The sequence below is a fragment of the Lynx rufus genome, unplaced genomic scaffold, assembly GCF_022079265.1.
Source record: "Lynx rufus isolate CCGP_SWC_20201006 ecotype Redwood Valley unplaced genomic scaffold, mLynRuf1.p SCAF_14, whole genome shotgun sequence".
Lineage (NCBI taxonomy): Eukaryota > Metazoa > Chordata > Mammalia > Carnivora > Felidae > Lynx > Lynx rufus.
This window is the reverse complement of record NW_025814828.1, coordinates 574,192-601,660: the sequence shown is the minus strand read 5'-3', so window position 1 is coordinate 601,660 and position 27,469 is coordinate 574,192.

The following is a 27,469-nucleotide window of genomic DNA, read 5'->3' as shown; positions in this document are numbered from 1 at the left end:
CATCCATCCATCCATCCGATTCAGACGATCTGAATCAGACTCCCCACTGTCAGCACAGAGCCCGATGTGGGGCTTGAACTCACAAACTCTGAGCGGAAATCAGCAGTCGCATGCTGACGTGCCCCAAGTGTCCAACTGTTGATTGATTTCGGCTCAGGTCATGATCTCGCGGTTTAGGAGATTGAGCCCGCGCTGAGTTCCACACTAACAGTGCAGACCCTGCTTGGGATTCTCTCTCTCTCTCTCTCTCTCTCTGTCCCTCCCCCTGCTCATGTTCTGTCTCTGTCTCTCTCTCTAAATAAATAAACATTAAAAAAATGTTTGACATCCAATGGCACGCCCATTCACATATTATGGACATGCATTTTGTATGGTATGTGTGACACATTAATCCAATGGACACACGTGTGCATATGTGGGTTGCTTAACCGATTGGGTAGACTGAGTAAAGCAGGTGTCTAGTCTGAGGTGGGTGGGCCGCGTCTAATCAGTCGAAGGTCCGCATAACTCCAACCGGTGGCAGAAAGGAGAGCTTGTTCTCTCTTGCCTGACTGCTTCACTGGGAACGTCGGCTTTCTCTGATCACAGGACACGGGATTCGCAGCCTCCTTGATCCCGTGACCCAGTTCCTTGGGAAAAACCATGCCCCGTGTATGACGTTCTGTTCGTCTGGAGAGCCGGGAATCATACCACATATACGGATGCTGTAAACTAAACTTTATGACACGTGGACGCAGGTGTCTGTGCACATACATGTGAAGCTTAGACAGAAGGCCTCGTATATCCACATATATGCATGTGCATATGTGTATGTCCTCGTGTGCCTACGTGTACACGTCATGCTTTAGAATGTGCACGAGCTACGAAGGATATGCTACGTGTGTCCATCATCTGTCATCTGCCCGTCACCCGTTATCTGTCATCTACTATCTAGGCATCCATAAGTCATATCCATTATCTATCTATGACTCTTTCCATCCATCCATCCATCCATCCATCCATCCATCATATGTATCTATCTCTCTTTCTATCTATCTACCTACCTATCATCTATCTATTCATCCATCCACTCACTTCCCAAAGGTTTAAATAAATCCCCAAGTGACAGAACCACGGTCCACACCTGCCACCTGGACCCGTGTTAGCCATGTGGCCAGTCTGACCCTTGAGCAAATCTGCAACCCCCCTCTGACACCCCATCCACAAAGGACCCTGTGTCCTCGGCCATCTGGACCACCGGCCTTTCCCACATCCGCGTGGCTTTCTGCCGAGAGTCGTTTGCCCAGCACACACACACCTTGTAGGTTTCAGCGGGGCGGTGGGCAGGGGAGGGGGCCCGTGAACAGCTGGCCTGGGCAACAGTCCTGATATTTTCATTACCTTTTAAAACGCGAAGACCCGCGTGTGATATATAATGTGAGACGGGAACGGTGTTTGTCCCCCCCTTTCTTCCCGGGGTCACACACTCCTCATCGACGGACGTCACCGCACAGAGGAAACACGGGGCCCCGCGTGTGGCTGGTCCGTTTCAGCCGTGTGCTCGCCACGTGTGTGGGGCGCTGGGCAGCCCCCGCGTCTGTCTGCGGGGGAGATGGTCCCCCCGGGGCCAGCGGTCAAGTGCTCATGGCTTGAAGTCGGTCCGCCGTGGACGAGAAAGTCCAGCCTTCCTCCTGGCCCGTTCCAAGCAGAGGACGTATTAGCTTCCTTTCTTCTGTCCGTCTGAACTCGGGAGTTTTGACGGCAAAGGCACCAAAGAAGACGAAATTAAAGCAAAGCCCTGCCCCCTCTGTCTTCCCGAACCCAGAATACTCAGTCGCCTGCAGCTCGTAAAATGATGCTGGTCAGAGACACGGTCTGTTCTGTCCGTGCCCCCCCCCGCCCCCGTCTGGGAGGGCTGACCCCAGGGGACCAAGGCCCCCCCCGCCCCGGTCTGGGAAGGCTGACCCCAGGGGGGACCAGTTGATCCAGGGGGGACCCCAAGGGTCGTGTCCTGTGCTCAGAGTGCGGTTACCTGCTCCCCCCGTCACTCGGGATGGCATTCTGGTGTGGCTTCCCGGGGCTCGGACGGTCCTGTGTCCCCACCCCGCGCACGGAGTCCCCAGCGGCCGCTGGCCTGTGCGTCCTTGAGAGGCCAGCTGGTGATGTATGCAGCTCTCCTCTTGCAGGACGGGAGGGAACCCGCGGGGAAGCGTGGAGCCTTCTGGAGACTCTCTCTGGCTGTGGTTGGCCCTGGGGGACAGAGAGGGGGTTCTCAGGTCACAGTGGATGGGGTGGGTGCTGCCCTGGTCCCCCCAAGTGGCCACGACCTGATCCCCACGTGGCAGACGGAATGACGTCCCCAGACATGTCCCCTTGTAACGGACACAAGAATGTCCCCAGAGATGCACGTCTTGATCCCTATAACTTCTGTGTGGCCTCATCCAGCACAAGGGACTGGTCACCTGTGGAACGCACGTTGTCACTGTGTGTTCATTGTGTCTCCAGCCTGTTTTGTAGCCGAGCTCAAAACCGCCGGGATCCCCTGTGACCTGTTATTGAGGGTTGGGACAAGCGGGGACCCAGTCGCGGGGCCCGGAGGCCGGGAGGGGTGGGTTGGCTGAGTGCTGGGCTTCGCCGTGAGCAGGGCATCTGCCCCTGCACGGAGCCTTCTGCTTTTCTGCCTTTCCTGCCAATGCACGGGACTGATGGGGACAAGCCCAATCCTGTGTTTGCGTCTCCAGGAGGTCCTGCCCCAGCTGGCGGTCCACCGTGCTCCTGACTCTCCTGGGGAGTGAGCCTGGGTCCTTGGTGACCGTCCCCCAAGAGCTCCAGGACTCAGGATTCGAAGGCCAGACAGAGAAGCCCGAACCCCCCAGCAGAGGGCATCACACGAACATACATGTGGCATCTGACGGACCCACAGAGCCGGGAACACGCAGCCGCACCCCGCGTCCCCCTCTGGCCGCAGGGACAGGGCCGGGCTCTCACTACTGACATAGGAAAGTGGGAATATTTCCCTGTCCCCGGCCTTCAAAGCCTGGCAGGTCACCACTTTCCTGAGGTTCCTGACATTCTGTATCCCAGACCCATCACAGCCTGTTCAATTTGTCGTCACGGGGCCATTCTGAACCATGGCCGGTGGCACCGATTTGCATGGGGAGGGGGTCAGAGCTACTGGGGGCGGGATGTCCCGTTTTGGGGACAACAGGGTTCCCGGATGCGGGTCTCAGAAGGCTCAGCTTTGAAACCTGGAAAGCCGCAGAGACATGGAATTTGCTCAGACCTTGGGCACCTGGGCATCATATTGTTTTCACAACGATGGTGAGGAGGATGCAGGGAAACTTTCTGTCTCCAAAACCAGTCCTGTTGATGTAGAACATTCCGTGCACTCCTTCTGGTCCCCCGGGCTAAGGATATAATTCCTATCAGGCACCTGATGGTTTCTCCCATCTCACGGTTCACCCATCCTACCAATTCAGAAGAAAGGCTCCGTAGAAAACGTGGCACAGATAATACGCCCATGTGGAGAAGAAAAAAAATAAACCCCAAAATACACTGTACTTCATCAACTCGGGGAAGTGTCTTCTTTTTCTAACAGTGTGCTGGAAATAAGGAGTAAAGAGAGACAGAAGGTGAAAAAAGAAAGAAAGAAAGAAAGAAAGAAAGAAAGAGAAAAAGAAAGAAAGAAAGAAAGAAACAGGGAGGAAGGAAGGAGAGAGAAAGAAAGAGAAAGAAAAGAGAAAGAAAGAAAAAGAAAAAAGATGGAAAGGGAAAGAGAAAGAAAGAAAGAAAGAAAGAAATGGAGGAAGGAAGGAGAGAGAAAGAAAGAAAGAGAAAGAAAGAAGGAAGAGAAAGAAAGAAAAGAAAAAGAAAGAGAAAGAAATAAATAAATAGAAATAAAGAAAGAAACAGGGAGGAAAGAAGGAGAGAAAAAGAAAGAAAGAGAAAGAAAAAAAGAGAAAGAAACAAAGAAAAGAAACAAAGAAAGAAAGAAAGGGAGGAGAGAGAAAGAAAGAGAAAGAAAGAGAAAAGAAAGAAACAAAGAAAAAAGCAAGAGGGGGGAGGAAGGAGGGAGAGAAAAAGAAAAAGAAAGAAAGAAAGAAAGAAGATAGAGAAAGAAAGAAAGAAAAGAAAGAGAGAAAGAAAGAAAGAGGGAGGGAGGGAGGGAGGAAGGAGACAGAGAAAGAAAGAAAGAGAAAAGAGAAAGAAAGAAGTATGGAGGAAGGAGGGAAGAAAGGAGAGAAAGAAACACAAAATAAAGAAAGAGGAAGGAAGGAGAGAGAAGGAAAGAGAAAGAAAAGAGAAAGAAAGAGAAGGAAGGAGGGAGGGACAGAGGGAGGAAGGAAGCATAGAGAGACAGAAAGAAAGAAAGGGAAAGAAAAAAGAAAAAAGGAAAGGCAAGGAAAAGGAAAATAAAGAAAAGAGGAAAGAAAAATAAAGAAACGAAAGGAAAGAGAAGGAAAGAAAAGACAGGACGAGACTCAGCGCTCAGCGGGAACAACGGTGAAGGGAAGTCATAAAAGCCAAGTTGTAAAACAGGAGGCCTTTTATCAAGGCATCCAACGGAATCTGAGAAAATGTTATTAAGGAAATACGAAAATGAAAAATCATACCAGATGCTCCCGGGCTCATAAGCCGGAGAAGTAAATGCGAGATTGGATCCAGGAAGGGAATTGCAAAAAAAAAAAAAAAAAAAAAAAAAAGAAAGAAAGAAAGAAGAAAGAAAGACAAAGGAAGAAAGAAAGGAAAGAAAGAAAGAAAGAGAGAAACAGAAAGAGAAAGAAAGAAAGAAAGGTAGAAAGAAGGAAAGAAAGAAAGAAAGAGAAACAGAAAGAAAGAGAAAGAAACAAAGAAAGAAAGAAAGAAAAACAGAAAGAAAAGAAAGAAAGAAAGAGAAAAAGAAAGAAAGAAGGAAAGGAAGAAAGAAGGAAAAAAGAAAGAAAGAAAGAACAAAGAAAGAAAGAAAAACAGAAAAAGAAAAGAAACAAAGAAAGAAAGAGAAAAAGAAAGAGAAACAGAAAGAAAGAGAAAGAAAGAAAGAAAGAAAGAGAAGGAAAGGAGGAAAGAAAGAGAAGGAAAGGAGGAAAGAAAGAAAGAGAAACAGAAAGAGAGAAAGAAAGAAAAAGAAACAGAAAGAAAAAGAGAAAGAAGGAAAATAGAAAGAAACACAGAAAGAAAGAAAGAAAGAAAGAAAGAAAGAAAGAAAGAAACACGGAAACACCAACTCGCTTTCCAACAGGCGCTTCAAGCATCAGCAGGCCCTTTCGCCGCCACATGGCCCGGCGCCCCCTCGCGCGCGATGCCCGTGTCCGTGAGCGCACGTGACCGGGTGGACACCGGCCATCTGTGGCCCCCGCCTCCGCGAGGCGCCCTCCCCCCAGCTGCGCACCAGTCGCGCCACCGTTTCCAAGGACGCTTGGTCAGCGTCGCCGCGAGAGCCGCGCAGAGCACCCTGTCGCCTGCCGTGGGACTTGGGTAAGCCGCGCGCGTGGCGGGGAGAAGCACGCGTCCCGCGCCCCTGACGCGGCCGACTTCATTCCCAGCTGGCCTGGTAGCTATTTAGGGAAGTCAAAGACCGACCGGGCCCGTGTCCTTCCAATTCCGGCCCTGCCACCCTGAATTCCTCAGCCCGTGGGGGCCGCCATCGTGCACACCTGTTGTGGGGAATTCTGTGTCCCGGTGACGCGGGAAGAACGAGGTGGGATTGGCGGCCCATCGGGTGACCAGGGAGGCACGAGTACGACCACTGCCTCCCTGCGTCGGCCGGGGGACGGGTCCGGAAGGGACACGGCTCCCGTTGCCCATTGTGGGGACCCCGTTTAGCAAATTCTCTTCACATCCAATGGCGGCAAATCTCAACCTCCGCTACACAGAGACCCAGGACCACCCTACGAAGACACCCGTTGGGTCCTGGGGTTGGAGTTTACTCTGGGACCACACGGAGAAGCCGTATCCATGGGGTCCACTTGACGCGGGAGAAGCCAGGAGGCTCTGCCCTCTCAGCCTAGAATAACTCACCCCGACTTCCAGTCTCCCAGGGATGTTTTGTTCCCAAGGGAAGGACAGTAACCCATCGCCGCCACATCCATCCTGCCCCCATCGTGACCTGCTCGTGTCCATCCCCTGCCGTCTTTTTCTGGGGCCTAGCACAAGCCGTCCCCGACCGCTTACCCAGAGGACATCTTCATGCATCCCGGCTCAAGGTTGCTGCACAAGGTGGGTGTGAGCTCCTCTCTGCAAAGCCCCTCCCCCCCCCACCCTGCACAACAATGTTGCCTCAATGCATTTCTTCCCCCGACGATGCCACAGGCAAGGAGACACGTGGAAGGAAACGCAGTCCTGGTCCCGGCCCGGTGGACGCTCCCTCTGAGTGGAGAAGGCAGAAATCGTGACAGATGAACACCACGGGGCTTTGAATATTCATACCATGCAGGGGGCAGGGTCTCGGTCACTGGGGGAGAAGAGGAAAGCACACCACACGTACCGATGTGCTCACGGCCTTGTGCACGGGGAAACAGACACACAGGGAATCGGGAACACCTACGCACGGATACACAAACACGTGTGCATTCCACACTCGAGGCGGAAATTGCATTTTGTTCTTTTTTTTCCCCCCTGGGGTGCAAATGACTGGATTGTAGAGTGGAATCAGCTGGTTAGAACCCGTGGGTCTCAAGCTGGCAAAGTGTATACTTTGTGTCCCTTTGTAAAACCTCTAGACTAATTACTCAGCCCTTTCTCCTTCCGGGAATCCCCCACCCCTCTCTTCCTGTTTCCCTCACCGGCAAACGAATGCCAAAGGGCTCGAACATCTTTATGCAAAGCAAACTTATGGGGGCACCTGGGTGACTCAGTTGGTTGAGCGTCGGACTTCGGCTCAGGTCATGATCTCACGGTCCGTGAGTTCGAGCCCCACGTCGGGCTCTGTCCCGACAGCTTGGAGCCTGGAGCCGTTTCAGATTCTGTGTCTCCCTCTCTCTCTGCCCCTCCCCTGCTCACGCTCTCTTTCTCAAAAAAAAATATTAAAAATGTTTTTTAAAATAAAATAATAATAATAATAAAAAGCAAATTTATGTTCTGGATTTGTAGGCTTGAGCAATCTCCAACCACAAGTGCATGATGGGGCTCTGACCGTGCATTTGTGGGATCTCCAAGGTCACATGCACACTTTGCAATGCTTTTTTATTTACTTATTTTTATTTATTTTTTGAGAGAGAGAGAGGCAAAGGGTGAGCAGGGGAGGGGCACAGAGAGGGAGACACAGAATCTGAAGCAGGTTCCAGGATCTGAGCTGTCAGCATACAGCCCGACGCAGGGCTCAAACTCACAATCTGTGAGATCATGACCCGAGCTGAAGTTGGACGCTCAACCGCCTGAGCCAACCAAGTGCCACTCATTGCAGAGAACGGAAGTCTGACATCCAGCAAGGGCAGGGCCCCTGAGGTCTAGGCAGCGCTGGGCCAATGAGATCCAGGCAGGGCAGGGCCCCTGAGATCCAGGATGAGCAGGACCACTGAGGTCTAGGCAGGGCTGGGCCACTGAGACCCAGGCAGGGAAGGGCCAATGAGATCCAGGAGGAGCAGGGCCACTGAGATGCAGGCAGGACAGGGCCACTGAGATCCAGGAGGGGCAGGGCCAGTGACATCCAGGCAGGCCAGGGCCACTGAGATCCAGGCAGGGCAGGACGTCTGAGATCCAGGCAGGGCAGGACCACTGAGATCCAGGAGGGGCAGGACCCCCAAGATCCAGGAGGGGCAGGGCCGCTGAGATCCAGGCAGGGCAGGGCCGCTGAGATCCAGGGGGGGCAGGGCCACTGAGATGCAGGTGGGACAGGGCCACTGAGATCCAGGCAGGGCAGGGCCACTGAGATCCAGGGGGGGGCAGGGCCACTGAGATCCAGGTGGGGCAGGGCCGCTGAGATCCAGGCAGGGCAGGGCCGCTGAGATCCAGGAGGACAGGGCCACTGAGATCCAGGCAGGGCAGGGCCGCTGAGATACAGGAGGGGCAGGGCCACTGAGATCCAGGAGGGGCAGGGCCGCTGAGATCCAGGCAGGGCAGGGCCACTGAGATCCAGGCAGGGCAGGGCCGCTGAGATCCAGGCAGGGCAGGGCCGCTGAGATCCAGGAGGGGCAGGACCCCTGAGATCCAGGAGGGGCAGGACCACTGAGACCCAGGCAGGGCAGGGCCACTGAGGTCCAGGACTACTGAGATCCAGGCAGGGCAGGGCCACTGAGACCCAGGAGGGGCAGGGCCACTGAGATCCAGGAGGGGCAGGGCCACTGAGATTCAGGCAAGGCAGGGCCACGAGATCCAGGAGGGGCAGGGTCTCTGGGATCCAGGCAGGGCAAGACCCCTGAGATCCAGGCAGGGCAGGGCCACTGAGGTCCAGGACTACTGAGATCCAGGCAGGGCAGGGCCACTGAGACCCAGGAGGGGCAGGGCCACTGAGATCCAGGAGGGGCAGGGCCACTGAGATTCAGGCAAGGCAGGGCCACGAGATCCAGGAGGGGCAGGGTCTCTGGGATCCAGGCAGGGCAAGACCCCTGAGATCCAGGCAGGGCAGGACCACTGAGATCCAGGCAGGGCAGGGCCGCTGAGATCCAGGCAGGGCAGGGCCACTGAGATCCAGTCAGGGCAAGACCACAGATATCCAGGAGGGGCAGGACCACTGAGATTCAGGCAAGGCAGGGCCACGAGATCCAGGCAGGGCAGGGCCGCTGAGATCCAGGCAGGACAGGGCCACTGAGATCCAGGAGGGGCAGGGCCGCTGAGATCCAGGCAGGGCAGGGCCACTGAGATCCAGGCAGGGCAGGGCCACTGAGATCCAGTCAGGGCAGGGCCGCTGAGATCCAGGCAGGGCAGGGCCGCTGAGATCCAGGCAGGGCAGGGCCGCTGAGATCCAGGCAGGGCAGGGCCGCTGAGATCCAGGCAGGGCAGGGCCACTGAGATCCAGGAGGGGCAGGGCCGCTGAGATGCAGGCAGGGCAGGGCCACTGAGATCCAGGAGGGGCAGGGCCACTGAGACCCAGGAGGGGCAGGACCACTGAGATCCAGGCAGGGCAGGGCCGCTGAGATCCAGGCAGGGCAGGGCCACTGAGATCCAGGCAGGGCAGGGCCGCTGAGATCCAGGAGGGGCAGGACCCCTGAGATCCAGGCAGGGCAGGGCCACTGAGATCCAGGCAGGGCAGGGCCACTGAGATCCAGGAGGGGCAGGGCCGCTGAGATCCAGGCAGGGCAGGGCCACTGAGATCCAGGCAGGGCAGGGCCACTGAGATCCAGGAGGGGCAGGGCCGCTGAGATCCAGGCAGGGCAGGGCCACTGAGATCCAGGCAGGGCAGGGCCGCTGAGATCCAGGAGGGGCAGGACCCCTGAGATCCAGGCAGGGCAGGGCCGCTGAGATCCAGGCAGGGCAGGGCCACTGAGATCCAGGAGGGGCAGGGCCGCTGAGATCCAGGCAGGGCAGGGCCGCTGAGATCCAGGAGGGGCAGGACCCCTGAGATCCAGGAGGGGCAGGGCCCCTGAGATCCAGGCAGGGCAGGGCCTCTGAGATCCAGGAGGGGCAGGGCCGCTGAGATCCAGGCAGGGCAGGGCCTCTGAGATCCAGGCAGGGCAGGGCCACTGAGATCCAGGAGGGGCAGGGCCGCTGAGATCCAGGCAGGGCAGGGCCTCTGAGATCCAGGCAGGGCAGGGCCACTGAGATCCAGGAGGGGCAGGGCCTCTGAGATCCAGGCAGGGCAGGGCCACTGAGATCCAGGAGGGGCAGGGCCGCTGAGATCCAGGCAGGGCAGGGCCTCTGAGATCCAGGCAGGGCAGGGCCACTGAGATCCAGGAGGGGCAGGGCCGCTGAGATCCAGGCAGGGCAGGGCCTCTGAGATCCAGGCAGGGCAGGGCCACTGAGATCCAGGAGGGGCAGGGCCGCTGAGATCCAGGCAGGGCAGGGCCGCTGAGATCCAGGAGGGGCAGGACCCCTGAGATCCAGGAGGGGCAGGGCCCCTGAGATCCAGGAGGGGCAGGGCCACTGAGATCCAGGAGGGGCAGGGCCCCTGAGATCCAGGCAGGGCTGTGCTCCCTCCTGAGGCTCCAGGGGAGGGTCCTTCCTGCCTCTTCCAGCTTCTGGGGCTCCAGGCCTCCCTGGGCTTGTGGCCGGGTCCCTCCCGTCTCCGCCTCTATGTTTAAGGGCCCATGGCCATGGGTCGTGTTCCCTCCAGATTCCCCCATGATGGCATCCCAATCGGATTCTACCCAAACCTGCCCAAACGCCAGCTGACGGCCACACAGAGTCAAAGTGTGAACGTGGAGGTCACTTCATGTTTCTCCACTACGGAAGTAGCTAATTTTGCAAAATCTGTAGCATTTATGTTTATTAGTGAAGCAACATTGTTTCCATTGCTTTCACGTCAATGCTGTTTGCCTCGCTGTATTTTAATTAATGGTCACCCTGTTGGCGGAGGGACTCTTTGGGGTTGTAACGGTCCCCACAAGCAGGGATGGAGATTTAGAAAGCGACCCTGAACGTTTGCTACGTCTCGGGAGTTCTGCGATCAGAGCTTAGGGCTAGACTGTGCGTGGCATTCAATGTCGTTTCAGACAGTCTCTGGTGCAGCTGTCGTTCCAGTCAGCTTTTGGTTACATTTCGGTTTCTCAAACCAGCGTTTGGTTACATTTCGGTTTCTCAAAGATCCTTCAACGGATCGTTTCCCGTGTGGACGTCTCAGGACACCCCGTCCCGCACACCCCTCCTCCTCCCGTCACCCACAGCACGGAAGGCAGGAACCTTCTCTCTCTGCCCAACCCCCGTGGTTTCTAATTCTAATTCAAGCTCGATTTCAAAGCCTGTGCAGATCTCGTGGCTCATCACAACCCCCCCCCCACCAGACCCAGAGGCTGCACACACACTCACACACACACACACACACACACACACACACGTTCAGCGACTGAAGCGGAGTCTGAGGCCAACAGGTGGAAACCCCTCGTCAACGCCCCTCCGTGTCTCCGGCCCGATGGCCACGTTGGATCCCAGGCACAGAGTCCGCACCAACGCGGGTGCACATTCTCCAGGAAGGACTTGCGTTTCCCTCCCGGCCAAGGGGCTGGGGCGGGGCCGGCTGGCCATCCCTGGACTTCCCTCCCTCTCCCTCTTCCTCTGTCTCTCTCCCCATCCTGTTCTTTAATCCCAGTCCCTGCTTGTTCAGTGTCAAATTGAAATATCGTGAACAGATGTAAAAACACATGTGAGTTTCTGCACACAAGCTGTGTGAGCCTTTGTTTCATCGGCTGATGATGTGCAGCCTAAAGGGGGTCTTTTTAAAATTTCATCACTATTCAAAAGGATAATTAATACGTACCCCCAGGCTTTGATTATGCTGTGCACAGTAAGTAATGCGGCTGCAGAGATAATGAGGGCTCATCAGGGGGGGGGAATGTGCGGAGAAAGGCAGGCCCGGCCTCCGCCAGAAATGGAAGAGGCATCCAAGGTACCATGTAGGTGGCTTGATCTAATTTTAATTTGTAACACAATACAATAGATAAGATCGTTTGTTTGTAACCAGCGCGGGCATTTTGTTTACACGCAACCCCAGTCACGTTTGGCAGATGGGCTTTTTAAAGGCTTAATTGAAGTTTTCTGATCTCACCTCTAGCCTACTCTCCATCCTGGAGAAGAAAATAGCACACGCGGACCGGTGTGCACACGCACACACATACGCACGCAGCAGGGGGCACACGCACACCTATGCACACAGCAGGGGGCACGCACAGACATGCACGCAGCAGGGGGCACACGCACACATATGCACACAGCAGGGGGCACACGCACACCTATGCACACAGCAGGGGCACACGCACACATATGCACACAGCAGGGGGCACGCACAGACATATGCACACAGCAGGGAGCGCACGCACACATATGCACACAGCAGGGGGCACACGCACACATATACACACATCAGGGGGCATGCACAGACATATGCACGCAGCAGGGAGCACACGCACACATATGCACGCAGGAGGGGGCACACGCACACATATACACACATCAGGGGGCACGCACAGACATATGCACGCAGCAGGGAGCACGCACAGACATATGCACGCAGCAGGGGGCACATGCACACATATGCACACAGCAGGGGGCACACGCACACATATGCACACAGCAGGGAGCACATGCACACATATGCACACAGCAGGGGGCACACACACATATGCACACAGCAGGGGGCACGCACAGACATATGCACACAGCAGGGAGCACACGCACATGTATGCACACATCGGCGTGCACACACACAGCAACGCACACTCGTGTGCATATGCACACACATGCACACTGGCATGCACACACCAGCATGTACGTGCACACAGCAGCTCACACACATGCACACACCAGCGTGCACACACACTGTGCACATGCACACCTGTGCACGCTCACACACACATGCCAGCATACACACACATTTGCAGAAACCAGTGTGTATATGCACACATTAGCACACACACCCATGGGCACAGCAGCGTGCACACACATGTACACATCAGCACACACATACACACACCGTCTATATGCATACACGTACACACCAGCATGCATAGACAGTATGCACACACCTTTGCACACACCAGTGCATATACACACGCGCATGTGCACGCACACATACGCACACACTAGTGCACGCACACACACACAAGGACTCAACAGCACACACCCCCATGCATCCATCGGTGCGTGTGCACGTTTCCACACACCCGTGAGCACACGCACACACCAGCATGCACACGTACACTCGTCTGCACACCCCTGTGCACGTGCATACACCCACACATGCCTCTTTCCAGGGGCCCCGCGCAGCGTCTCAACTCTCCGGGCCCCTCCTTCGCCGACATTGCCGTCCTGGTATCTGTCCTGCAGCAGGTCAACGGGGGGCGCCCTCTCGGGGCTGTGGGTAGGACACCCTGTCAGCCTCCCAGCCAGGGCCGCGAACACAGCCCTACGGAGAGGTTTGCATAGGCAGTTCCTCTGCGTGCACCTAGAGTCGGGTTCACTTCCACGAAGGGAATTGAGGCTTTCGCTTCCTACGCAGACCTCCCGGCACGAACCCGTGGCCCCCGGGGTGCTGGTTGCAGGACCTGAACAGGGAACCTGGTCTCCGAGGGCAAAGAGGGTGCGGGCGGAGTCCTATGTGGTGCCTCTGGGCAGGTGGACGACCCTTGACCTCCGCTCGCTGTGTGCGTGAGGCACCGTGGCTCCTGCCGGCAAGCCCGGGTGCCCGGGGACCCCGACCGCGGCCCTCCTGTAGCCTGCAGGGACCCCCCCCCCCCGTGCCCAGAATCCGCCGGCCCTGGCTGCACCATCCAGACGAGCTTCTCCTCAACACCCACGGGGGTGGGGGTCCCCGTTTCTGCAGGGACGGGGGCCTCACCTACCTGCCGGGCTCAGCGTAAGGAGGATGTGGATCGCGGTTGAAAGGGATCTCAGCGCTTCTGCAGCAGACACGGACACACCGATGTCCCCCTTACGTGGGGTGGGTCATGTCAGCTCAGCGTGAGTCCAGGTGAGTGGCTCGGTCGGTGCACTGACTCTGATTTTAAAAGCTGAAATGCGGGGCACGTGGGTGGCTCAGTCGGTTCGGCGTCCGACTTTGGCTCGGGTCACGATCTCGCGGTTCATGACTTCAACCCCTGCATCAGGCTCTGCGCTGACAGCTCGGAGCCCGGAGCCTGTCACGGTTTCTGTGTCTCCCTCTCTCTCTGCCCCTCCCCTGCTCCTGCTCTGTCTCTCTCAAAAAGAAACCTTGAGTCGGTTAAGCGTCCGACTTCAGCCAGGTCACGATCTCGCGGTCCGTGAGTTCGAGCCCCGCGTCGGGCTCTGGGCTGATGGCTCAGAGCCTGGAGCCTGTTTCCGATTCTGTGTCTCCCTCTCTCTCTGCCCCTCCCCCGTTCATGCTCTGTCTCTCTCTGTCCCCCCCAAAAAAAAAAAAAAAGAAACCTTAAAAAGATAAATAAAAGCCGAAATGCACCCCCACCCAGAGGACAGCCCCTCTGGGCTGTGAAACAAAGACCTGGGGCGACGTCTCCAACTCGTGTCCTTGCCGCTGGTTGCTGTGGTCGAAATCTATGCTCAGACGACCTCTTATCGGAACCCCGGTGTGTGACATGCCAGGAAGCCAGGACTGGGTCCCTGGGAAGTTTCACATCTTCGTGGATCGAAAAAAAGCCTCATGTTTTCTGGAACCTTCTCGTGGGTTTTTTCCCTTGTTTTTGTTCTCGGCTCACACATTCTCAGAGTCCGGCCGCGTCTCTCACGGCTTAAGCGCTTAACACAGATGGAACCAAGAGGCCGATTCAGGCATTGTTTTGGAACCTTGTGTTGATTCGTTTATGCAACGGATTCAACGCTCTTTATCCGGCGTATCATATAGACAAGCGTTACCGAACCTTAATTTGGGTAGACCGGCCGCGGCCACTCTTCCCGTGTTTACTGAACGGGCAGGGGGCGTTGGGATTATGCTGGACACGCTCCAGCCGGAGATTTATGTCACAGGACACGCTTAGAGCATCTCCGACCCCGTGGGCACTGCTCCCTGGGCCCCGAGCACGTGGGCGGCCACGTGGCCGAAGTTACTTTCTCTGCAAACAAGCAAACACGGAACAGAACAGAAACGGCTTGCCAAAGGCTCTGAGACCACCCGCTTCAAACAACATCTCCATCAAAGACCCAGCCCTGGGGGCTCCAGGCAAGACGTCTGTGAAGGAGGGAATCGTGTCTCCCCGAACTTCGTATCTTGAGCTCTGGCCCTCAGGAACACCGAATGGGACGGGAGTTGGCAATGGGGTGTTTGTAGATGTATTAGTGAGGGGAGCGCGTCGCTGAATAGGGTGGGCCCCAACCCGATGATACTGTGTCCTTGTAACAAGGGCAAGCCTGGATGCGACCTGCAACGGGGAAAATGTGCCACCCACAGTGACAACCAGAGGGTCAGGGGGAGGGGCCCGGAAACAACCTCCCCTGCAGCCTCTGGAGGGAGTGTGGTCCTGCCCCCCCTGGATCTCAGCGGCCCTGCCCCTCCTGGATCTCAGTGGCCCTGCCCCTCCTGGATCTCAGTGGCCCTGCCCTGTCTGGATCTCAGCAGTTCTGTCCTAACTGGATCTCAGTGGCCCTGCCCCTCCTGGGTCTCAGTAGTCCTGCCCTGCCTGGATCTCAGGGGTCCTGCCCCTCCTGGATCTTGGTGGCCCTTCCCTGCCTGGATCTCAGTGCTCCTGCCCTGCCTGGATCTCAATGGCCCTGCCCCTCCTGGATCTTGGGGGTCCTGCCCCTCCTGGATCTCAGTGGCCCTGCCCCTCCTGGACCCAGTGGTACTGCCCTGCCTGGATCTCAGCAGCCCTGCCCTGCCTGGATCTCAGTGGCCCTGCCCTGCCTGGATCTCAGGGTCCCTGCCCGGCCTGGATCTCAGTGGTCCTGTCCTTCCTGGATCTCAGTGGCCCTGCCCTGCCTGGATCTCAGTGTTCCTGCCCTGCCTGGATCTCAGCGGCCCTGCCCTGCCTGGATCTCAGTGGCCCTGCCCTGCCTGGATCTCAGTGTTCCTGCCCTGCCTGGATCTCAGCGGCCCTGCCCTGCCTGGATCTCAGTGGCCTTTCCCTGCCTGGGTCTCAGCAGTCCTGCCCCTCCTGGGTCTCAGCGGCCCTGCCCTGCCTGGATCTCAGTGGCCTTTCCCTGCCTGGGTCTCAGCAGTCCTGCCCCTCCTGGGTCTCAGTGGCCCTTCCTTGCCTGGATCTCAGTGGCCCTGCCCTGCCTGGATCTCAGTGGTCCTGTCCCTCCTGGGTCTCAGTGGCCCTGCCCTGTCTGGATCTCAGAGGCCTTGCCCTACCTGGATCTCAGTGGTCCTGCCCCTCCTGGATCTCAGGGGTCCTGGCCTGCCTGGGTCTCAGGGGTCCTGCCCTGCCTGGATCTCAGCGGCCCTGCCCTGCCTGGATCTCAGTGGCCCTGCCCTGCCTGGATCTCAGTGTTCCTGCCCTGCCTGGATCTCAGCGGTCCTGCCCTGCCTGGATCTCAGTGGCCTTTCCCTGCCTGGGTCTCAGCAGTCCTGCCCCTCCTGGGTCTCAGCGGCCCTGCCCTGCCTGGATCTCAGTGGCCTTTCCCTGCCTGGGTCTCAGCAGTCCTGCCCCTCCTGGGTCTCAGTGGCCCTTCCTTGCCTGGATCTCAGTGGCCCTGCCCTGCCTGGATCTCAGTGGTCCTGTCCCTCCTGGGTCTCAGTGGCCCTGCCCTGTCTGGATCTCAGAGGCCTTGCCCTACCTGGATCTCAGTGGTCCTGCCCCTCCTGGATCTCAGGGGCCCTGCCCTGCCTGGATCTCAGTGGCCCTGAGCCTCCTGGATCTCAATGGCCATGCCCTGCCTGGATCTCAGTGGCCCTGACCCTCTTTGATCTCAGTGGCCCCGCCCTCCTGGATCTCAGGGGCCCTGCCCTGCCTGGGTCTCAGCGGTCCTGCCCCTCCTGGATCTCAGCGGCCCTGCCCCTCCTGGATCTCAGCGGCCCTGCCCTGCCTGGATCTCAGCGGCCCTGCCCCACCTGGGTCTCAGTGGTCCTGCCCCTCCTGGATCTCAGCGACATGACCTCGGGTCCGGAGACCTGCCTCCTGGTTCCGTGACCGGAGTTGTCCTGCAAAAGTACCACAACACCAGGTCATAATAAGCTGGGACTCAAATGGGGCGTCTCTCACCTGCCAACAGCATGCCGTGAAATTTTAGGGGGACCAGTGGGGAGAATTCACACGGCATTTGCAGGTCCGTCCTGCCTCCCCTCAGTTTCACCAACAAGGAGACAGGCCCAGACCCGCACCCCACCTGCCTGGGTCACACGGGAGAAAAAACAGGGAGGGTCGCCTTCCTGCTGTGTAGGCTTGAAAACGACGCATACACGTTAAACCACAAGGAGGTAATTACTTGCAATGAATAGACGTCACTCAATCGTAAGCCAGGCCCAAGGCCGGCCAGGATGTTTCTGTCACCGTCATTTCCAGAACCTTCCCTCATATAAAACACAGAGGGACAAACTGGATATAATAGGCCGGTAACTGTGGCAGAGAGAAACAGGTAATTGAATTCCTATAAAAAGAAATACACTGTTGTTATTTCCGACAGCCTCCTAATTTGGGTCCAAGAAATTAGCCGTAGGGAGTTAATTGGAGGGATGCGTGTAACTTTGCTGGAATCATATTTCTGATCACATGCTTTTGTCCGGGTTTGTAGGAACTCACTGTGAACCTTTAAAGGACGCATTGTCATGTGGTCCCTCCACACGAGGCCCAAGGGAACATCCGGGACCAGGGCCCCCCTTCGTCCACACCAGGCCCAGGGGACCATCAGGGACCAGGGACCCCCTCCCTCCACACCAGGCTCAGGGGACCTTCGGGGACCAGGGACCCCCTCCCTCCACACCAGGCTCAGGGGACCTTCGGGGACCAGGGATCCCCTCCCTCCACACCAGACCCCCACCCTCCACACCAGGCCCCCCACCCTCCACACCAGGCCCAGGGGACCTTCGGGGGCCAGGGACCCTTCCTTCCACCCCAGGCCCAGCGGACCAAGGACCCCTCCCTCCACACCAGGCCCAGGGGCCGATCGGGGGCCAGGGCCGCCCTCCCTCACACCAGGCCCAGGGGAACATGGGACCCCTCCCTCCACAGCAGGCCCAGGGGCCCATCGGGGACCAGGGTCCCCCTCCCTCACACCAGGCCCAGGGGATGATCGGGGACCAGAGCATCCCTCTCACCACACCAGCCCCCCCCCCTCCCTCCACACCAGGCCCAGGGGCCCATCGGGGACCAGGGACCCCCTCCCTCCACCCCAAGCCCAGGGGACCATCGGGGAGCAGGGACCCCCATCCCTCCACAGCAGGCCCAGGGGACCATCGGGGACCAGGGATCCCCTCCCTCCACACCAGGCCCAGGGGACCATCGGGAAGCAGGGACCTCCTCCCTCCACACCAGGCCCAGGGGACCATCGGGGACCAGGGACCCCCTCCCTCCACACCAGGCCCAGGGGACCATCGGGGACCAGGGACCCCCTCCCTCCACACCAGGACCAGGGGACCATCGGGGACCAGGGCCCCCCTCCCTCCATACCAGGTCCAGTGGCCCATTGGGGACCAGGGCCCCCTCCTTCCACACCAGGCCCAGGGGCCCATCAGGGACCAGCCCCCCCCCCCCCACAGCAGGCCCAGGGGAACATCGGGGACCAGGGCCCCCCTCCCTCCACACCAGGCCCCCCCCCTCCTTCCACACCAGGCCCAGGGGCCCATCGGGGACCAGGGCTACCCTCCCTCCATACCAGGTCCAGGGGTCCATTGGGGACCAGGGCCCCCTCCTTCCATACCAGGCCCAGCGGCCCATCAGGGACCAGGCCCCCCCTCCCTCCATAGCAGGCCCAGGGGAACATCGGGGACGAGGGCCCCCCTACCTCCACACCAGGCCCCCCCGCTCCTTCCACACCAGGCCCAGGGGCCCATCAGGGACCAGGGCCCCCCTCCCTCCACAGCAGGCCCAGGGGCCCATCGGGGACCAGGGCCCCCCTCCCTCCATACCAGGCCCAGGGGCCCACTGGGGACCAGGGACCCCCTCCCTCCACAGCAGGCCCAGGGGACCATCAGGGACCTGGAACCCGCTCCATCCACAGCAGGCCCAGGGGACCTTTGGGGACCAGGGCCCCCCTCCTTCCACACCAGGCCCAGGTTTGTGTCAAGGTCAGACACCTGCCTCTTTGCTCTACTGATTCCAATTCTCCTTTGACAAGATCGCGTCTCAGGAAATTAACTGCCTTACTCTCATTCACCACCGTTTTTTCCACCTGACGCCCTTGGACATTGTGTCCGTAACCAGATACGATCAAATTCAAATTGTGCCCTCAATCCTGCATCCACCGAGCCCAGACATTTGGTGCAGATCTGCCTTTTTGCTGTCCCGTGGTCATGGGTGTCAAACTTCCGATTTCCAATCTTAGGATGATCATTTCAAACCTACATGTTTGTCGTAGATTTACGGGACCTGGGGAACTCTATCTCGCTCAGATTTCATTAGGAGGAAGCCAGCAGAGGATAAAACCCCCAGACTCCAGAGAGAAACACCAGTCTTAACACTTCCCACGGGTTTTTCTCCAGAAAGCAGGATGTGTTTGCGATTAATATTCTCAGATGCGTGGTGCCCATCACCGCCTACAGGAAAGGGGACCCTCCGGCCAGTGGGTTCCCTGCGTCTCCCGGCTTCCCTGGCATCCTTCCCGGAAACAAGTGACCTGTCTTTTCTCCGCACAGCCCTCCGGCCGAGGCGCGGGGCCCTGAGGGGTCCCGCGTCCCCAGAAAGCACAGCTGGACAGCGGGAAGAAACGTGGCAGGAAAACAGCTGTGCTCTTAACCCCAGAGCCCTGTGGTCCTCTCACGGGGACCTGAGCGCACCCTTCCTGATGAGACCCGATGGCTGTTAGCGTAAAACACCAGCACGGGTGGGGCTGGTCCTGCGTCTGGAGATGAGAACAAATGAGGTGAACCAATGATAATGTTGCTCACGGGGGCGGGGGGAGGGGGGTGTCTGGAGGGCTTTCCCCCTCCCCCTCCCCCATTTATCTGTCTCTGCCCATCTTCTCCACCACCTGCTTATGTTACATAGGCGTAACTAGTTTGTATAACAAATATATTACACTGTATATACATGTATATAAATCGTGAGTGTATATGCATTTATATACGCGCACATAAGTGTGTATACATAATATGTATGTGAATGTAAATTTGTATCTTGTATATGAACACGCGCGTGCATGAAATACATAAATGCATCTATATGTGTATATAAAATATACAAAGTGTTCCTTTATGTACTAACATGTATGTGAGACATCATGTTACACACATATGTGTGTTACATATGTCTATGTATAGACATACATAGCTGTAAACAGCTGTAAAACGTCTTCTATACGGACAGTCATGTAACACACATATATCAGACTATATACACACAATATGCCTGCGTTGTATGTCTGTAGTATTAAAACATACATGTGACACATATACACATACAGCATCCTCTCCGTATAATATCATGTATGTATACACACTTCTCTCGTTTCTTTAAAAACACACATACAAACACATGTTACATGCATACATATATAAAAACCATAAAAGAGTGCTTATACATGCCAATAAAGAATATATCTGTATATAAAACATAAATATCTCATTGTATTTCATTCTCTAGGCCAACAGAGAATGCATATGGTATATATACACACATATATGCAATGTGCACACACACCTCTCCGTGCACACACACATGCATATATTATATACACACATATATACAATGTGCACACACACCTCTCCGTGCACACACACAGTTGCATATGGTATATACACACATAAAAGTATACAATGTGCACACACACCTCTCTGTGTACACACACAGATGCATATATTATATACACATATACAGATATACAATGTGCACACACACCTCTCCGTGCACACACACAGTTGCATATGGTATATACACACATAAAAGTATACAATGTGCACACACACCTCTCCGTGCACACACACAGATGCATATGGTATATACACACATACAGATATACAATGTGCACACACACCTCTCCGTGCACACACACAGTTGCATACGGTATATACACACATAAAAGTATACAATGTGCACACACATCTCTCCGTGCACACACACATGCGTACATTATATACACACATACAGATATACAATGTGCACACACACCTCTCCGTGCACACACACAATTGCATACGGTATATACACACATAAAAGTATACAATGTGCACACACACCTCTCCGTGCACACACACAGTTGCATACGGTATATACACACATAAAAGTATACAATGTGCACACACACCTCTCCGTGCACACACACAGTTGCATACGGTATATACACACATAAAAGTATACAATGTGCACACCCCTCTCCGTGCACACACACAGTTGCATACGGTATATACACACATAAAAGTATACAATGTGCACACACACCTCTCCGTGCACACACACATGCGTACATTATATACACACATACAGATATACAATGTGCACACACACCTCTCCATGCACACACACAATTGCATACGGCATATACACACATAAAAGTATACAATGTGCACACACACCTCTCCGTGCACACACACATGCGTATATTATATACACACAGATATACAATGTGCACACACACCTCTCCGTGCACACACACATGCATATGGTATATACACACAGATATACAATGTGCACACACACCTCTCCGTGCACACACACATGCATATGGTATATACACACAGATATACAATGTGCACACACACCTCTCCATGCACACACACATGCATATGGTATATACACACAGATATACAATGTGCACACACACCTCTCTGTGCACACACACACGCATATGGTATATACACACATAAAAGTATACAATGTGCACACACACCTCTCCGTGCACACACACACGCGTATGTTATATACACACAGACAGATACGTATTGTGCACACACACGTCTCTATCTGTCTCTCTCTTTCTCGAAGGGAAGCCGCTCAATGCCATGCAGCCGTCTGGTTCCAGCACAATGAGGCTGGCAGTTTGGTTTGCGCCCCGACAAGAGCCTGCGTTTTCCTTCGCTCGCTTTGTCCAGACAGCGTGGTGCCCCCTCGTCCCCCGCCCCCTCTCGTCCTCTCGGCCCCCTGCCCCCCCAGCCCACCCCTGGCCCCAGTGACGCGAGGCACAGCCGGACTGGCCTCAGCCACCGCCTGCAGCAGATGCTGACCTGGGCCCGTGGCCGCAGCAGGTCTGGGCCGCGGGCAGGAGGCCCTGCCGTGGGAAGCAATCATGCCAGATGGCGGCTGACAGGCTCATTCCCCACGCGAGGCCGCCCGGATCCCCGGGCAGTCTCTAGGCAAATTGTGTCCTCAAGCTCATTCTGGGCCCGTAACCAACTGTTGGCTCCCATCAGGAGAGATGGACGGGGCCCTTTGTCTCCGTGGCATGTGACACGATGGGAGGGAAGTCACCGCCTGCTGACAGGCCCTGCGATTTCTCCTTCCCGGCTGCAGGGATGAGGGAGGGGGGCTGCCCCGGGAGCCCGGCCGGGGCGCAGCCGTGAGGGGCAGCTCCGAGCCCCTCGGCCGCCGGCTGCCCGTGTGCAGTGACGTCCCGCCCCGTTTGGATTCCTGACCGTTTGCAGGGATGTTCGAGCCTCACCCTGCCCGACGCCCCTGCTGCCTGTCTTGGGCTCGTTTTTTTGTTTTTTTTTTTCTTTTAAGTTTATGTATTTATTTTCAGAAAGAGAGACAGACTGCAAGCAGGGGAGGGGAAGACAGAGGGAGACACAGAACCCGCAGCAGGCTCCAGGCTCCAAGCTGTCAGCGCAGAGCCTGATGCAGGGGTTGAACCCACGAACCGTGAGATCAGGACCTGAGTCAAAACAAACAGATGCTTAACTGACTGAGTCCCCCAGGCGCCCCCCTTATGTTTGTGTTTGTCCAGAGTGTCCCCAGCTTGGCGAGACCCTCATGTTCTGCACTGAGGAGGGACACCAATGCACAACGTGGTTGAGAAGCGTCTGTAACAGGCCCCGTGTGGGTCTGACTCTCCTGCTTCTACAAAATGCCTCGGGGACACGGCCCCAGGAAGGGCCAACGAGCCACAGACGGTCCCCGTCGGGAGGAAGGCCTTGACCCCATGAGGCCCCACCCCGAGTGTCAGCCTCGGTTTTGGGGGTCTTTACGTGAATACTCAAAAGCGTCTTTATTCTGTGGTTACTTCTTTTTCACTCTGTTCTTTAAAAAGGAAACGACGGGGGTCCTGGGGGGGCTCAGTCAGTTGAGTGGCCGACTTCGGCTCAGGTCACGATCTCATGGTTCGTGGGTTCCAGCCCCGCATCGGGCTCTGTGCTGACAGCTCAGAGCCTGGAGATGCTTTGGATTCTGTGTCTCCCTCTCTCTCTGCCCCTCCCCCGCTCACGCTCTGTCTCTCTCTGTCTTTCTCTCTCAAAAATAAATAAACATAGGAAGAAAAAAAAAAAGAAAACAAGTTGTTAAAAAAATAAAATAAATACGGAACAACAAGGGATGTGTTTTTTTTCTCAATTCTCTTGACAGACAGAATGCTTGGTCATTGGGGGATATTTAGAAAGGTTAGATAAGGCAACACTAATTAAATGATTATTCTGATGAATCAGGCATACCCACGGTGAACATTTCTGCGTGTGTTCTTTTGCTTTTCTCTGCCTTCACAACACGGTCCGTGCCGGGGTCTACGTGCACACATGTTGTACCGAGTTCAGTGGTCCCCAAAAAGTTATGTCCACGTCCTCAACTCCAAACCTGGGAAGGGGAACTTATCTGGACACAGTGTTTTTGCAGATGTGATTAAGATCGGAAATGAGCTCGTGCTGGATGACGAGGGCTCTGAATCCAGGGACAGGTGTCCTTACAAGAGACAGAAGGGGACACACAGACACAGAGGAGAAGCCACGTGAAGCCAGAGGCAGACACGGGAGGGATGTGGCCACGAGCCCAGGGACGCCTGGAGCCCCAGAAGCTGGAAGAGGCAGGAAGGACCCTCCCCTGGAGCCTCTGGAGGGAGCACAGCCCTGCCCGCCCTGTATCTCGGTGGCCCTGCCCCTCCTGGATCCCAACACCCCTGCTCTGCTTGGATCTCAGCGGCCCTGCCCCCCCAGGATCTCAGGGGTCCTGCCCTCCTGGGTCTCAGGGGTCCTGCCCTGCCTGGATCTCAGCGGCCCTTCCCTGCCTGGATCTCAGTGGTCCTGCCCTGCCTGGATCTCAGTGGCCCTGCCCTGCCTGGATCTCAGTGGTCCTGCCCTGCCTGGATCTCAGGGGCCCTGCCCTGCCTGGATCTCAGCGGCCCTGCCCTGCCTGGATCTCAGCGGCCCTGCCCCTCCTGGATCTCAGTGGTCCTTCCCTGCCTGGATCTCAGTGGTCCTGCCCTGCCTGGATCTCAGGGGTCCTGCCCTGCCTGGGTCTCAGTGGTCCTGCCCTGCGTGGATCTCAGTGGCCCTTCCCTGCCTGGATCTCAGTGGTCCTGTCCCTCCTGGATCTCAGTGGTCCTTCCCTGCCTGGATCTCAGTGGTCCTGCCCTGCCTGGATCCTAGGGGCCCTGCCCTGCCTGGATCTCAGCGGCCCTGCCCTGCCTGGATCTCAGTGGTCCTGCCCTGCCTGGATCTCAGAGGCCCTGCCCTGCCTGGATCTCAGTGGTCCTGCCCTGCCTGGATCTCAGAGGCCCTGCCCTGCCTGGATCTCAGTGGTCCTGCCCTGCCTGGATCTCAGCGGCCCTGCCCTGCCTGGATCTCAGTGGTCCTGCCCTGCCTGGATCTCAGCGGCCCTGCCCTGCCTGGATCTCAGCGGCCCTGCCCTGCCTGGATCTCAGCGGCCCTGCCCCTCCTGGATCTCAGTGGTCCTTCCCTGCCTGGATCTCAGTGGTCCTGCCCTGCCTGGATCTCAGCGGCCCTGCCCTGCCTGGATCTCAGCGGCCCTGCCCCTCCTGGATCTCAGTGGTCCTTCCCTGCCTGGATCTCAGTGGTCCTGCCCTGCCTGGATCTCAGGGGTCCTGCCCTGCCTGGGTCTCAGTGGTCCTGCCCTGCGTGGATCTCAGTGGCCCTTCCCTGCCTGGATCTCAGTGGTCCTGTCCCTCCTGGATCTCAGCGACCCTGCCCTGCCTGGATCTCAGTGGTCCTGTCCCTCCTGGATCTCAGCAGCCCTGCCCCTCCTGGGTCTCAGCGGCCCTGCCCTGCCTGGATCTCAGTGGTCCTGCGCCTGCTGGATCTCAGATCAGAGCTCATTCGGTCCTCCCAGGACTCAGGCTCTTCCACTTTCAATGTCAGTCACCTGAGAGTCCAGAACGGCTGCTGTGGCTCCAGCCACTGCACCCAGCTTTCACGTAGCAAGAAAGAGAAAGGACAGAGGCGGGCGCACAGGTCTGGTGGTCCTCAGGGGTGAGCTCTTCAGCCAGGACACTTCAGATAGGGTGGGACCCGGGGGACTTTCTCAAGGCAGACGTGTTCAGAGTCCTCAGCCTTTATGAAGCGTCATGGTGTGCGAGTACGGGATGGGAAGATGAGAAGGTTAGTCTAGGAAGTGCTTCTCCATCCCTGATAGAGGCCACCGGACGTCCATCTGCCTGAGGCCTGCATTGGGGCCGCATGTCGTCCTCGGTACACCCCACGAATGGCACAGCCTGCTGGCCCCATGAGGAGACCTCCCGGATGGACCCCAGTGGCGGGGTCGGCTGTGCTCGACCCTCTGGGGGCCTGTCCTGGGACAGGGTGGGGTCGTTGCGAGGTAGAAGGAGGCAGGGGAGGGGAACGCAGGGTCAACCACAGCTCCTTGGTGAGTGTCCTCCACAGACAGGTTCTGTTGGGCCACTGTGGTTCTGTGAGCCTGGCCTGGGGGAGACCTAGCAGCCGCTGAGAAGATGTCCAGGCTTCTAAGACCCGCTTCCAAGGGGTGTCTGCAGTCACCTGCACCCATTCCACACATCTGGCTGGCTGTCCGTCTCGGTCGGTCTCATCTATTGTCTATCTATCATCTATCTATCTATCTAATGTCTGTCTATCCATTATCTGCCTCTCTATCTATCTATCCATCCATCCACCCACCCATCATATCTATGTATTTACCTATCTATCCATCATATCTGTTTCTATCTATCTATCTATCCATCACCCAACATATATTCTATCTATCCATCCATCCATCCATCCACCCATCCATACATCATATCTATCTATCTATCTATCTATCTATCTATCTATCCATCCACCCACCCATCATATATATCTATGTATCTACCTATCTATCTATTTATCCATCATATCTATGTTTCTATCTTTCTATCTATTTATCTATCTATCCATCCATCCATCATATCTATCTATCTATCACCCAACATATATTCTATCCATCCATCCATCCATCCATCCATCCACCCACCCACCCATCCATACATCATATCTATCTATCTATCTATCTATCTATCTATCTATCTATCTAATGTCTGTCTATCCATTATCTGCCTCTCTATCTATCCATCCATCCACCCACCCATCATATCTATGTATTTACCTATCTATCTATCCATCATATCTGTTTCTATCTATCTATCTATCCATCACCCAACATATATTCTATCTATCCATCCATCCATCCATCCACCCATCCATACACCATATCTATCTATCTATCTATCTATCTATCTATCTATCTATCTATCCATCCACCCACCCATCATATCTATGTATCTACCTATCTATCTATCTATCCATCATATCTATGTTTCTATCTTTCTATTTATCTATCTATCCATCCATCCATCATATCTATCCATCACCCAACATATATTCTATCTATCCATCCATCCATCCATCCATCCACCCACCCACCCATCCATACATCATATCTATCTATCTATCTATCTATCTATCTATCTATCTATCTATCTAATGTCTGTCTATCCATTATCTGCCTCTCTATCTATCCATCCATCCATCCACCCATCATATCTATGTATTTACCTATCTATCTATCCATCATATCTGTTTCTATCTTTCTATCTATGCATCCATCCATCATATCTATCTATCCATCACCCAACATATATTCTATCTATCCATCCATCCATCCATCCATACATCATAACTATCTATCTATCTATCTATCTATCTATCTATCCATCCACCCACCCATCATATCTATCTATGTATCTACCTATCTATCTATTTATCCATCATATCTATGTTTCTATCTTTCTATCTATTTATCTATCTATCCATCCATCCATCCACCCACCCACCCACCCATCCATACATCATATCTATCTATCTATCTATCTATCTATCTATCTATCCTCTACCCATCCATCTGTCATATCTGTCATCTATCTATCTATCCATCCATCCATCATATCTATCATCCATCCATCCATCCATCCATCCATCCATTCATCCATCCATCCATTATATCTGTCTATCTATCTATCAATCTGTCCATTCATCATATCTATCTATCTACCCATCATACTTATCTATCTACTATCTATCTCTGTATCTATCTATCTATCTATCTATCTATCTATCTATTATCTATCATCCATCCATCCATCATATCTATCTCTTACCTTTCTACCTATCCTATCTATCCATCTTATCTATCTATCCATCCATCCCTATTTCAATCTATCTATCCATCATATCTATCTATCTATCTATCTATCATCTGTTATCTATCTATATATCTGTCATCTATTATTTATCTATATCTATATCTATCTATCTATCTATCTATCTATCTATCATCATCCATCCATCCATTAGTTATCTGGTGAACATGTTCTTGGACCAAGGACTCACATTTGGGCAGCTGCTTGGGCCGCCCGCGTGGGGCTAGTGGAGAGCTTTTGTGGGTTTGCACAG